General features: G+C 33.4%; 1 protein-coding gene across 1 annotated transcript in view; it reads right to left on the bottom strand.

Annotated features, from left to right (window-relative positions):
• LOC110039281 (bifunctional riboflavin kinase/FMN phosphatase) overlaps positions 1 to 15,834 on the bottom strand; it is a gene marked incomplete in the record, with an annotated part of 27,435 nt that extends 11,601 nt beyond the window's left edge. Inside the window, 1 exon segment of the mRNA XM_020744289.1 lies at positions 15,554 to 15,834.
• Between the last annotated feature and the right edge of the window lie 18 nt (positions 15,835 to 15,852).

Genomic DNA, 15,852 nt, shown 5'->3' with positions numbered 1-15,852 from the left:
TATTTGATGAGTAGTATTTTTAAAAATTTTAATTAACTAAAAAGGCTACAAAGATTTATAATCAATTAAAAATATTAATTAAGAAAATAGAATAAAAATTATTAAATTAGATTCAAATGATGTTTTAATATAAACAATAATTTTTAAATCTTACCCCAATCCTTCACATCTTAGGATTACATGATTAGGGTTGTCAAAACGACTCTTTATTCGTGAACGGCTCCTGTTCGGGCTTCTAAACAAAACGGCAAACGAGTCGAACACGAACACACTTTTTGAGCTCGAAATATAAACGAGCTGAGCCTTGGCTCGCTCGTGTTCACCTCGTTTACACCCCTAAGTGCATCAGATATCTTGCTTCGATTCACTAAAACCACGCTGAAGTCTTTCCCTCCAAGCATAATCCCACTGTCATGAGTTCTTCTCCATCAGCCCATTGATTGCAAAGTATCACTCCACCTGATACATCCACCTATGTTCATCTTCCCTTTCAAATATTGATATTTTCAATTTTCTGACCCTTCTATCTCCACGCAAACCTCCTCTTCCTCTGGTATCTCCCCCCGTATTTAGGGTGGAACTCCTTCATTTGATCATAAGCTATCCCACTCTTGATTCCCTCATTCCTCCATCGTGCTCTTTCGCACCCCTTAACACCATCTCTACTCCAATTTTCAGCTCATTCCCCTCCATTAGAAGTCTCCACTCCCCCGCCTCTCGGAGTCCTGGGGGGACACTCTTGTAGATAGATGATGTCTTCTTCATTGTCTTCTTGCTCAATCTCCTTCTCTTTTGACCTGGGTAAGGATTAGTTGATCAACCCTTGGATAGGGTATGCAACAGGAGTAGTCGGCGCGGCCTTGGATTGCATCTCCAAGAGCTTTTTCATCATCTTCCGCATTTTTCCTATGCTCTCAAATTCATCCTCCATTCGACTTTCAATGGAAGAAAATCTGTCCTCCATGGTAGCAAACCTTACTTCCATTCCCGATCCGATTTCACTACCTCTTCTTCTAGCACATCCACTTTCTATGATCACGCAATATCCCCTTCTCGATTTGCTTCTTCATTCCATTTACAGATATACCTTTTTTTTACTTTTTATTTTTTTTTCTAAGCAATTCTTTGTCGTTGGTTTCTGCAATTCTGAATTATGTGTGATTGTATGTAAATGGTAGCGTATGCTTGAGGCTCAGGATGTTTCACAGGGTTTCAGAAATGTTGGAAGAGTGGGAGATCAATAGTCTATGTGCCAGAATTATTTTATGGATTTTTGACGCTATAGAGCATTGCTAAGATTCTGGTTTTTTAATGGTATTTGTTCAGTTGTAATCTCTAGAGCTATATATATATATATATATATATCTGTGTGTGTGTGTGTGTGTGTGTGTACACAAAACATGCCAAACCATTTATAATTGGCTTCATCTATGAAAGTTAGGTGTATGATTTTTCTGAAATTGGAAAATACTGGTTATGCTAAATGCACTAATTTCAGCACCACATAGCTCATTCTAAAGTTTCATTAGCTATTTTGCTCATGGTAGTTGTTGAAATCCAGTGGCAAGTGAATGCTTTCAGTTTCATCTAGAATTTAACTTAAATTGTTTGAATTATGTTATTTTGAAAAAAAGCTATACAAAAGTTGATTAAATATGTCTGTTTACTGTAAAATTTATCTCCCAATTCATATCAAGGGAATTTTGGCAGGATTTGTTGTCCTAAACATTGTATGTCTATCAGCTCCGAAGGAGTGTTAGCTGGATCATACTGAGGTAATTTGACTTTTGATCCTGCTTCATTCCTTATTTTCTTTTACTGCTAATGTTAAACGGCATGTTGCTTTAAGTCGTTAACTCTTGAAAAATGAATTTATTATTTTCTCTTCTTATATTTTGGACAATTTTCATATAAAGAAAGAAGATGAAGGAGATGGGAATGGCGGGCTTAGATATAAGAGTGTTCTTAATTTATGAGCCTAGTATGTATGGTGTATTTTCATAGCCAATTAAAAAATTTTGTATGACTATTTCATCACACCAGTAATATGTGACCCAATCTATAAAAATGTACAAATTCATTAGCACATTCCTCTGTAAATGAATACAATTTTAATCTCTCTCTCTCCCATACATCTGAGTAAACATGGATGAATGTTGTCATTTCAATATGAGTCGGTCTCAAGACATAGGATCATGAACAAGACGACTGGTGCTTATTCAGATTTGGCCAATACAATGACAAAACTGTTATTACAATTTGAATGAAAAAATTTCAAGCTCTATAATTTCCCAACTGCATGCTGCAATATATAATATATGAGTTTCTTAGTTGATAGTATAATGTACTTTTTGTTGGAATTATCATGTTTCTTGTAACAAAATTAACCCTCCTTATTCTATTTTTTTGTTCTGAAAGCTGAACAAGTCAGAGCCCCTGTCAACAAGGAGAAATGCAAGAGCTGGTTCAAGTAGAAGGTTCCAGGAAGAAGCTTGGAGAAGATATTACTGCAGAAAATATTACTGCAGAATGAATGAAGAGCATAAAAGGAAAATGGAGAGAATAGTATGTATACCCCATTGAATTTGTTTGTCTTTAGTGTTCTTCCAATTATTTTGTTTGTTTGACAATTTTATGGCAGGACTATGGTCATTGTAAACCCACTATTAGAAAAAACTCATATTTAAAGGTGGAAATGAGTGAATATGAATGAGTTGAGCCTTGTTTGACTCTATTAATCAAACCATTAATGATGTTAAATTTCGTTGGACAGCTAAAAACTTATGTTTGTGCTTAGCTGCTTTATTATTGGTCTAAATACATAAAAACAAACAAAAAATCAAGTCTATGGCCATTAAATGTATTGACAATTTATTGAATTAGTTGGTCTGATTGCATGAAGAAGTTTTGTGTGTGTCCACAAAACTTCAATAACTTGGTTGTCGATGAATGTTTAGCGGATTTTATGTATATTATTAGACGAAATGGAATTTGATGCAACTGAGTATTGGACGAAATTCTCCTGTTTTAGAGGCTGCAAAGGCTAAATGAACTGATGGTATCTTATGAAGCTATAAATTTAGAGAGAAAATTGGGTGATGCTGATCACAATACACCATGAATTTTTTATTGCGGAGCTCGCATCTTTTATGAAGCAATCCCTGTATGATAATTTCTCTTGTTTTTTTATTTAGCTGTTTTTTCTAGATAGATAGCCCCTAATTTTGTAAAATTACGTGTGTGTGTGCGCGCGCGCGCGCGGTACATTTGTTAAATATTATCTAAGTTTTATTGGCCATAAAAAGCTTAACTATCTGCATGATTATTGATCTTGTGATGCTGTTATCAACAATGTTACCAACTAACATTTTTGTGGAAACGTACTGATTATGAACAAATTAAGGCTCCGTTGATCTCTGTTCATTGACATTTGGAGTCTAATGTAAATAAGCTTTTTTTTTTAAGCAAAAGATTTTTACTTGTGTTTGACTATTTATAATAACAATGAATACAAAAAATAAATCAGTAAATAATCATCAAATAAATGAATTTTTTTTAATTAACAGCTTTGATTATTGAATTTTTTGGTTCCTCGGGATTCGACGGCATCCCAGCTAGACAACGTTGCTTCAGACATGCCCCTTCTACATTTTAAAATGAATATTATCATAATTTTAGTTGTAAGTTTGTTCAGTTTTTTGTTTTTTTAAGTAGGTTCCTAGATACTCACTCTTGAGTGAGAAGTATATTTTTTTTCCTTTGAACTGTTATGTATTGTTTTTTTGGATTTTAGAATGTTGAATGTGTTCCCATTACATTATTGTTGCAGACAGCACCATTGCGCGAGACCAAAATGGCCATTTATACACAAACTGCTGCAAATCAGTTATTTTCGAACCGCACAAACCAAACAACTTATTCATTTCAGGGGCAGAATTATCATTTATCCACAAACAGCTGTCAATCAACTGTTTTCCAAACGCTCAAACCAAACAGTCAGTCAATTTATCAGGATAAGCTGCAACTGCCCCAACCAAACCCTTAAAGGAAAATTTTATAAGATAGCGGTCAGATGTGTAATGTTTTATGGCACAGAATGTTAGCTTTTAAAAGAAAAGCATAAAACTAAGTTAAGTGTTGTTGAGATGAGAATGCTTAGGTGGATGAGTGGCTTGACACTTAGAAACAAAATGTGAAATAAATGTTCCCATGAAAGGGTTGGTGCAGCTCCGGAGGCAAAAAAGATTAGAGAGTCATCTGAGATGGCTTGGTCACATTAAACATGGACCATCTGATGATCTGATTAGAAGAGTATATGTTTTAGATTTAATTGTATTAGTAAAGGCAGAGGTAGACCTAAAAAAGACTTAGGCATATTGTATAAAAAATGATCTTAATTTATTAGAATTAAATAAAAATATGACACTCAATAAGCACAAAGGAGCAAAGGATCCATCCAACCAACCCCACTTAGTTGCATAAAGGTTTGTTGTTGTTGTTTTTGAATTGATCAAATTAAAAGATATAAACCAAAAATATATTAGTGAATCTAAACTCTAAATCTTTCTATTAAAACACCCCACTTAATTAGTATTAGACATTATAAATTCTCATAGCCAACATTTTAATTTCTTTTCAATGAAAAACTTTCTTAAATCTATATTCATCAAACAAACATTCCATTAATCCATTTAAGTACATAATAAAAATCATTCTCGAAAAAACAATATGCTTTCTCATCTTTAGCAATTATGCGATCATGCACTCTTACATGTATCAATTTTTACACCAACACAATGTTTAGTAATAACTTCTAGAATATCATATAACTATGCATACATCCTCCATTAATAATTACATAGAAAATTTCTAGGCTCAGAAGAATACTAACCAAAGCATTGGAGTTATGTGATGAAAAAAATAAATTAAGTAATGCATCCATTATAATACGGAGGTAACGAGTTTGAGTAACAAAATGTCATCCCTATAGTGCAAGGGGATCATTGCACAAGCCAATCCCTAAATAAACCCTAAAAATGATGGGAGCTTCATACAATGGGTGCACCGTTTAAAAAAATAGCCAAGATTCATACCAATATATTTATACACATGAGAGAGAGAGAAAGGAGAGAGATAGAAGATGGTTAGCAGCAAATTAATATGCAAGAAAGAAAAAAAAAAGATAAATAAATTTTCTACATGATTAGTATTAAATGGTAGCTCGTCCGAACATTAATGCCGTAGATCTAGACGAGTATAATCAGAGTAACTTAGGGATCAAATATGACTAAATTTTTGGATTGTATTATCATACATAAGTCATTATGAGCAAAAGAAAATAGCCAAATATTCTTAAATTCTGGGTTTATTTCTATTCATAGTATAGTCAGAATTCATTTATAATATTTTAATAAATTAAATATATGCGGCAAATACCACATGAAGCATGAAGAAACTAAGTTCTGCAGACTGCAAATATAGAAGGTTTATTTTCACTATTAAATTTATTTTTGTTTCTCTAATCATCTTTGTAGTATTTTTTTAGGAGGTGAACATATATGAAGCTTATAGATGTGAAAATTTTATGGTAAACATTAAGAGTTTCAAGGAAAAAAAAAGAATTTGCTCCTTCACTTAACATATAAAGTGCCACTAAATGATTTAGCTGGCTAGATTCATTTTTTTAATGACAAAAACCATCACTAGGTTAATCAAAATGAACTAAGCATGCACAAAATAATAGCAACTCTTTTTTTTTCTTTCTTCTTCATTGATTTGCAATGTGAAGATGAACGACTAAACCAGCGAGAGATGAAAACAAATAAATGGAAAACATTATCGGTTTGGTACAAAGATGAATGGAATAAGCCGAAGAAGCAACAAAACATGAACCTCCAAAATAATATTCTATAGAATCAATAAGGTGCAATATAAAAATTAAAGGGTAAACAACCAAGATATCTGCAACAAATCAAAATCATAATGCAGCCACTCAAGCATAGAGTCATGAGAAATCTGTGATATAATATGTCTCTACAATCTATAACTCGACAAATAGCAAAATGAATAAAGCATATAGTTTCAGTTTAATCCATATGAATCAAACACCTAGGGGTCTGTTTGATTCAGTGTTCTTTTGATTGTAATTGAAGTTAAATTGTTGCTGTTATCTCTTAAATATTGTGTTTTCTTTCTGCTCCTAAAATGGTAAAATTACTCCTTTAAGATGACAGTTAAAACTTAAATTTATCTCAACTAGAACTCATGGGATGAGACCTTAGGCATCGAATATAAGAATATTTATTTTTTATTATTTAGTAAAATAAATTATTCTATTTAACACTAATATTATATACTAAATGGTTCGATTGGCAATATCTAAACATGAATGTGTTCCTCGCTAAAACCGTTTAAAAAAGAAAAATAGAAATATCTGCAATATAAAATGTCCTAAAGAATTTTAAAGATCATAGAAAATTTTCCCCGATAAAATTCAAAATGAACACAAAGAAACTATCAAATCAATCGATTTTACATAAAGAATTACCATAGGCATAGTAGATTCTCCGATTGGTGAAAAAATTTGTAAATAACTTCATGGCGACTTCTAGGAGACTCGGGGATACTTCACCGAACTTCTAGGCTTCTCGGTCCTTTTGAAGCACAAAAGTTGTGGATGCTTCAGCGTTCGGCTTCTCCTTCAAACAAGGAAGAAATGTGATATGGGTCCAAAAGGTTAGGACATCATGACAGAGAGGCGGCGAGCTCGAAGATTTATATGATTATCTTCTATATTTAAATTGAGCTACATAATCGAGTCGAGTTAACCAAAATATGTCATAATCCATTCGGCTTAAAGATTAGGCTATTATGTTCTAAATTGTTCACTTCGAGCATTAGCTGTATATATAACACTTAAATGGAATGGAAGGTAAAAGGTTGTTTGGTGGGCATGAGGTAAGGAGTGGTTTGCAATCTAGTATAGTCAAGCAATTGTGAATGTTGAGTGCATACTTTGTTTGATTTATCTGAAGACCATAGAAATATTTTTGTAACGCAAAGGCTAATGCATGTGGATATGGTGCCCAATTTTTTTAGGTTGAATTTTTTTGTGGAGAGTTGAGAATTTGGGTTAGAATTATTTGTCCATTATCTACGAGTAGAAGATCGTTCAAGTATAAAAGAAGGTATATAATAGTAGTACATTGTTGGTAGAGTGATGAAAATCAATTTGTAGTGTTGTGATGGATTTTGAGAGTGAGTGGCTTCTAAAGGTGGCGAACAATTAACATGGTGCTTGAAATATATCATAGATAGCTTTCTTGATGAGACAAAGATGAATTAATAGTTCAATATCTTATAAGCTTTATGGTTGTTTCATGTACAATGCTTGATTTAGGTAGTCATAAATAGGGTTGTAAACGAGTCAAGCTTGAGCGAGCTCAAGCTTGGCTCAAGTTTGACTCGTTTGAAATTGCTCGTGTTCTAAATCGACTCGTGTTCGGAATTGGCTCGTGAACAATATTCTTATTCGTGCTCGGCTCATTAGAGTCTAAAGGTCTTCATTTGAGTAGAAGTGTTCGGAATTGACTCGTGAACAATTTTTTATTCGTGCTCTGCTCATTAGAGTCTAAAGGTCTTCATTTGAGTAGAACTAAAACTGAATACATGGAATGTAATTTTAGTAGTAATAACTATAGTGACAAAAATGTAACTTTAGGTGATCAAACTATTAAAAGGTGTGAACGATTTAGATATCTCGGGTCTTTTGTTCAAAGCGATGGTGATATAGATGGGGATGTTAATAGTAGAATTCAAGTTGATTGGTTGAAGTGGAGAAATGTTTTGGGCCTTCTGTGTGTAGAAAGGTTTCGCTTAGACTGAAAGGAAAATTTTATAAGACGGTGGTGAGACCTGCAATGCTCTATGGCGTTGAATGATGGCCTTTAAAATAGAAGCATAATATTAAGTTAACTGTTGCCGAGATGAGAATGATTAGGTGGATGAGTGGCTTTACACTTAAAGACAAAATGCGAAATGGTTATATCCGTGATAGGGTTGTTATATCCGTGATAGGGGACAAAATTAGAGAAAGTCGTCTTAGATGGTTTGGTCACATTAAGCGTCGACCATCTGATGATCTGATTAGGGCAGTTGATGTTTTAGATATGACTTATGTTAAGAAAGGCAGAGGTAGACCTAAGAAAACTTGGGCTTATTGTATAAAAAATGATCTTAATTTATTAAAATTAAATGAAAATATGACACTAAATAGGACACAATGGAGAAAAAGGATTCATGTAGCCAACCACACGTAGTAGGATTAAGGTTTTGTTGTTGTTGTTGTGTTCGGCTCATGTTCGGCTTTAAATTGGCTCGATAAAATTAATATAATAGAAGTTGGATGTTGCATTCGAACCTGCACCAACTCTGTGTAATATAAGGCACAGAACTACATGACCACAATAGATGTTATAAACTTAGACATAAATATATATAATATATTAATTTATAAATAATGTATGTATGTGTGTTTGTGTGTGTAATTTCTTTACTTCAAGTTAAAACGAGTTGAACACGAGCGAACAAAGGGTTGTTCGTGTTTACCTTGTTTATAATTCGAGCCTAAAAAATATGTTTGTGTTCAGCTCGTTTAATTAAAGAACGAGCTGATCACAAGCTACTTAAAGAGCTGAACATAAGCTATTCGCGAACAACGAGCTTTTTTTATAGCCCTAGCCGTAAAGGAAGGCATTAGAGACATCTCGTTAGACGTCCTATAATGACTATCAGGAGGACACTAATGGCAGATATTCTGGCAATTATATTAAATGTTTAGGTGCAATCAGGTGTGTTTCTTTTGTTATAGTTTTACACTACCAATTTGTCTTTATTATAGGTAAAAGGGACATTCAAGTATTACTTTTTCGTATAAGTGCATTTGCAACTAAGAACAATTTGAGCTGGGAAAGATGGAACAAGTTCGCGGGTACCTTGAGCTTGGAGCACCTAAAGCTCTTGAGACATGAAAAGATGTTATTTGTCTTTTAGCAGCAATTGTATGACTGACAAATTCAAACTTAGTGGTGGGATGAAAAGGTCTAATATAACCTTAGCTTTGAGGTGTTTCATGCATGAGCGCATGACCATAAGAATTTTGGTTGGCTTGGGAATGAGGGAGAGGAGTGGAGAGGAACTGGTGAGGCAAATAGTTAGTTGGTTGAGAAAGCTAAATGATGCAGATTGGTGAGCAAGTGGATTAGAGAAAGGTTTGAGAGTCAATTATGTGGTATTCTTATGAAAGAGGTCTAATATAACCTTAGCTTTGAGGTGTTCCATGCATAAGTGTGTGACCATAGGATATTTGGTTAGCTCATAAATGAGGAAGGGGGAGCAAATAGTTGGTTGGTTGAGAAAGGTTAAAAAAGAAAATTTATGAATAAGAGGATTAAAAAAATGGATGAGATTCAATTATGTGAGATTAGCATGGAAGGGGCGCATTGCTGAAGCTAGGACAAGGGCGGTAGGAGGTGATTAGGAGGGTTGAGATTTTGGTGCTAATTGCGTGTGAATGTTTTGTAAATAAAGTGGACTTCGTTAGAAGAAGGAACAAGAGACATACTCTTTAGTAGAGATCGTTTAATAACTCTAGCATACTTTTTGGGTTATAGCATGAGAATACATGGCTACATGATCTGAGATAAAATTTATTGGTGGAGTAAAGACTTAGCCATGGAAAACACTAGTAGTTGAAAGTTCAAAAGTAATCGTAGTTAGAGGCTTGGAATATATAAGCTTATATGAGGAGAACATGTTGGTGTTCAGAGAAGGTAGTTTGTTAATGATGTATATAGTTACGAAGAAAGCATATATCCATATGGAATGTGGATGAGTAAGTTAAGAAGAAGAGTTCAGACCATTTCTATGAGGTGTCAATGTTTACATTCAATCACATTTCAGCTATATTGTTTTGTTCTAGTGTTTAGAGCTAAGTATGTTGGAAAATTGTGTTTAATTAAGATAGAAGATTTTGAAAGTAAGTGTTTTCACCTTACTTTCACCTTCACCATCAGTTCAAAGTCTTTTAAAGTATAAGTTAAATTATCATTCAATAAGAGTTTTGAAGTGAAAATTTTTTTATAATAATTTCATATTTAAGCCACAGTGGATAGACCCAACAAAAACGAGAATAATTATTTATAAACAAAACATAATATCTATAACCACGAATTGAACTAGTAGGCAACGACCCACATATATCTGAGAGAACAATAAACGGACGTGTTGGTTGACTCTTTGATTTATAACATTAAGTACATTTAGAATGGGAAAGTATGGAAATACATATTATTTTTTAGCTAAAGCAAAGAGTGTTGTAGTATTGAGGTGTCTCAAACATCTAGGTTAGAGTTGTGTTGTAATCATTGTAGTAAGCAAAGCTAAGCATTGAGTTGATGGTTTGAATTATGGAGGAATGTTGATGATGTAGAGTTTGTTATGTGATGGTCACACGATAAGATCTTTGTCTAAATTGAAATGTCTGATGTAATAATTGATACCATCAAAGAAAACACAATAAGGATTATCAATGAAAAATCAATTGATTGATAAAAGTTTATGTGATGAATTAACAATATGATTGAGAGTGCAAAAATTTATCATATCAAATGGTAGGAAGAAGATTATTTTGTGTGATGGGAAGGATTATCCATTATCAAGTGTTACTTGTTGAGTACACAGACAGAGCTTGTGATGTGTGTTGTGTCCTTGACAATACCAACACGAGGCCATCATATGTCCACCTTTCCCATAGATTTGTTAGGTTAGTGCAAAATTATGAATATGATCACATTTGATTGATGAATTGGATGAGCAGCTTAAAAGAGTGCATCGATGAGCTCGAGTGTTGTGCCCCCTAGCATGACTTTTGGTAGTAGTCGAAGAGATTCACACTCTAACTAAGGCACAGCTTGAGCGCGAATAAAAGAAATATATTTTGAGTCGATACAAACTCCAAGAGAAGAGGAGAAGGGGAAATTAAAGGAGATTTCTTATATCCTCAAGAATCATGTTACCATGATTTTTATATATTTATATTTGCTCACCTAATAGTGGTTTTGTTATTTAGTTAACAACTGAACACAAAAAAGCTAATAATTTTCTTGAACATTATCATTCTTGTAATGATGTCTATACATATTCTATTGTACATAATCATTTAGAAAAATTGGTTTGCACTCTTTTCTTACTATTATGAGTTTCTTGAATGCCTTTTATATTTTCTCTAGTTAGTGTACATTCATATGCTTCCTTCTCCATCTTATTAAAAGTCTGTTTGGGGCAGTTGCAGCTTTTTAGCTTTTCAGCTGTAGCTGCACTGCGGAGAAGCTGTTGCGGGGAAGCTGGTTGGTTGTTTGTTTCAGCTAATTGAAAACAGTTGTGCGACAACTGTTTCTGGATAAATAATTATTTTATCCCTTTTTAGTAATATTATTTATAACATAACAATCATAACTGGTTGGTTGTTTGTTTCAGCTAATTGAAAACAGCTGTGCGGCAACTGTTTCTGGATAAATAATTATTTTATCCATTTTTAGTAATATTATTTATAACATAACAATCATAATCGCAATTTTGATACTTCAAAAGTAAAAATTTACGGTTTAAAGAGAAGAAAAATGTAGCATTTATAATTTGATGAAATTTATGTTGTTTGATCGTAATTGGGTTAGTGAATGGCTTAATGATTGGTGTTGGAGTGAAGTGAATAGGATCGTTGGATATTGATTGAAGTTTCTAAATGAGTGTTGATTGTTTAGATTTGATTTAAGGGATATAGCAAGTATATTGAATTGAGGTTATCAAACTGTATTTAATTAAGGATTTTTTGTGTCGATATTAACAACTTGAGACTTGGTTAAGGTGTTTATAAATTTGATAATCCCTTCTCAATAAATTTTTGTTTAGAAACAAACTTTGATCACTTATCTTAAAGAATAAAAATCAATGGTCATATTTCTCCATTATCAAGTATTACGATGCATACATAGTCAAATTTCTCTTTCCCAAATGAGTTTCAAATTACGGATGCAGAGGAGGAATCGGAGGCAGCGAGAATGACGAGTTAAGGGAAGCGTTCATTGAGTACGGCTAAAACAATCTTGTCATTATCAATTGAGGATTGGGATCAGAGAGTGCAAAAATTTGCAGAGAATGAAAAAGGAACATAAAATGTGAAGGCAGGGTGAAGCATACGCATAAAAGTAATAAGGGAAAGCTAGTAATAAAAGCAGACTATGGGAGGGATCCGGCGGCCCACGTTCCGCTGCAATCAAATTGTTTCCCCAAACGGAGTAGTTTTTTTTTTGGGGGAGGCGGGGGGACCGCACGAAGAAATCTACCCCAAACGTGCCTTAATTCATGACTCATAACTTTTATTATTTATGGATGAAGGATTATAAGTGAGTTTTTAGCATCCCTGTTATCATAAAAAACAACTTTATTTTCAAGGTACAGGGATGAATATAATTTACATAATAATGGAAATCCTCCCAAGTGATTTTTCATTTGATGCAGTCTATCATGTAATCACATGTGGTATTTTTATTCATTTTTTTGTGAAGCTATCTTGAAACTAAAATGACTGCTAACAAATTGAGAGATTGACTTTGGAAGCAAAGGAGTGGCGATTCTCCCCTTTTATTGTCGTATCTCTTTTACAAAGTTTGAAAATATGATGTGAAATATTGGATAAATTTAACATTCTTATGGTAAAGCCAAATGACATATCACCGGGTTGATAACAATTGAAATGTAAAAGAGGATCAAAAAATTTCTTAGCTTACTTGTTGTGTTTATTGACAAGCGAAATTTGGCAATCTGTTTATATTTTGACCATAACCCAAACATTTTTAGCGAATGTTACATCAAGTGTATGGTGATTTGTCATTATTTTTATTTTATGTTGAGCTTTCACTATATTTTGTTGAAGCATCTTGAGTAAATTGTTGTGATCTATAAGAGCCACGTCATCATTTTCAATTTTTGTGCTACAATGCATATAGAAAGAAACAGTGGTAGTTGATCGACCATATAAAGCTTGATAGGGAGACATTTAATTTTTTAAATAACAGTGGTAGTTGATCGACCATATAAAGCTTGATAGGGAGACATTTAATTTTTTAAATGATAATTAGTGTTGTAACATAATTCTGCCCAAATTAAATATTTTGACCATAATTGGGGACGTTTAATGTATAAGGCCACGGTTAAAGTTGGGTAACATTGTTATGAAATTTATAGAAATGTTCTCCCAAACCAATGTTGATTTAATTTCTTTAATTTCTTGGCAAGTAAATATTTACTAAAAAATTTTTATGCACTTTTGCACGCATGGACCAATAAAAATTGATAGCTACACTCTTTTGAGTTTTCAAATTATCATCGTGACTTACTAAAAGTGTTAGGTGCGTTGTTAAAACAATGTCTTTAATTACAATGCTTTATCGGTGCATATTTTATTTTTTAAGTATAATAAACTATCTTTTCATTGGTACTTTCTAGACGAAAGGTCACATTTCTCCAATTTATGACATAAGTCAATTATGACTTAAACATCTATTATTTTTGTAAAAAGCTTTTGAATGAATAGTACACTAAATATAATTGTGATGGTTCTACCTTTTGTTTATCCTTCAAAAGTTTAAACAAAGCATTAGCAACAACAATCAATTTTTCTACTTTATATTTAATGTGAAAATTGAATCACAAGAGCATTTAAAGATAAAATTATTGATATGGAGTCGATAAGAACTGAGTTTTTAGTTATTGTAAGCACTTATGATCTTTTTTGAATTTTTGATGATGAATTCAGAACCAAAGATATATTGTCCCTACTTATAGATTGCTTATGTAATGATAAGTTCTCTATGATATTTTGAAGAGTTGCGCACTCTAATTCCTAATTTCTAGTTGAAAAACAAATTGAAGATCCTTCTTGCATTAAAGCTGCCCATATGTCATTGTTTGATGTATTTATTTCAATAATATTATTTTTTGAGAAACCTAATAATATTAATATCGACGCTATTGTCATAGCAATTTTTGAGATTTAAAAGGTTGTTTCAATATGTGCTTCCTATAAAAATGCTTCCTAATTTAATAGATGTTTTACGAGTGCCGCCAAGTGAGTTTAGTTTGTCATAAACCATTTGTAGTATCCGATGAGATACAAAAATCCATATAATTATTTAATATTTCATAGAGTAGGCTTTTGTTGTATATGAAATATTATGAAATATCGGCAATCGCATAAATATACGTGTCGATCAAGTAATATATTTTTTTGAGCTTGTGTATCGATCTCACAATGAATTAGTTAATTTTCCAAAACAATAGAATGGCTCAATATACGTATCAATCTCATATCTAAATACGCACGCACACTGGTTTAATAAAAAAGGGGAGCAATATTATGATTTATATACTAGTCATTACTTATAGGTGTTGCTATAAGTTCCCCCCGTCAGGAATGGTTCATATGCATTGCATGAGAAAAACTGTGCTGATATTTTCTGTAAGTGGAGTCCTTTATTTTTCATTTATCATGTATTTTATAAAATCTTAGGATCGAGACTGTATCAGAAATAAGGTACGAACACGGGTTCCGAGGCGGATGACACTTCAAATCATATGAAGGGGACTAGAAGCAGCAACCCGTGCCTCGTATCTTAATTCTGAATTAATCTCTTATATAGAATTAGAACAGAACATATTTATGCAGAGTCCGACCACTTTTACTGCTTTCCTGGGATAAGTTGTTGGTCCAGCGTCACCGATCTGTTTTTATTATTTTGATTGTTTTGTCATTTTTAATTTGTTATTGTTTTGTTTTCATGCTTTCTTATTGGATTGATGCTTGTTTGGGATATCTGTAAGAAAAAATAAAATCAATGCTCATCGAATGACCCTAAAATTTTAAACTTTCTATAAAAATTTTAATGATAAAAGATTAAGATTAATGTGCAATTAAACAAATGAATATATTCTTTTGAGAGTGCTCTTGACCACGAAACAAACACGCATACTTGAATATCTGGTTGTGGGTTGTTTTCGTAGGTTATTAGTTGTGGATATGTTTGCAGGTAATTTGAAATCCGATCTTGTTCGGACGATGCTCTTGAACTATCGTGTGAAGTTTACTTTACAAAAGTTCTCCGCATTTTTTTCTCTTTTTATCTTCAACATTGTATATCTCGTCCTTTCCAATTATTCTCTTCTCCGGGTGATGGATGACCCGGAAGAGAGATTTATTCAAAAAAACGAATTATGCAATGATAGAAAAACTCAAGACTCCTATAAAAAAAAGAAGAAAAGAATGAAAACAGTTGAAACAAAGATAAATAAGATAAAATATTAGAACCCGCAAAGTGAAGAATTTTCCAAGATTCTCTAATAAATTGTACCATCGCTCCACTAAGAAAAGCAAATTCGTACTCAAACTTTCTTAAAATGAACTTTTCGCACTAAGTACTCACTATAAGCAATGACTCACATTAGAGGAGCGGCGCCAGCGGGAGAAGCGACGGCAAGGGTTCACGCAACTAAGAGGGGCGGTCCGGCGGATTCGCTGGCGAGAGGGGAGAGACGCATGAAGGGAGCAATCGGGCCAGAAGGTCGCAGAAAGCAGAGAGATCTGACGAGAGGGTTCGCCGGCGGGCTAGCGCAGGCTGAGGGTCGTGAGCGAGGAAGGCGTCGGCGGTGTCGCGAGCTGGAGCGGGAGAGGCGCCAGCGAGGTCGGCGCTTGAGCCCTAGGTTGCTTAGTAGGAGAAAAAATGATTTCATACATATATA

The sequence above is a fragment of the Phalaenopsis equestris genome, unplaced genomic scaffold (assembly GCF_001263595.1).
Source record: "Phalaenopsis equestris unplaced genomic scaffold, ASM126359v1 Scaffold000002, whole genome shotgun sequence".
Classification (NCBI taxonomy): Eukaryota; Viridiplantae; Streptophyta; class Magnoliopsida; order Asparagales; family Orchidaceae; genus Phalaenopsis; species Phalaenopsis equestris.
Note: the sequence above shows the minus strand (reverse complement) of the source record. Positions and strands in the feature narration are given on the sequence as shown.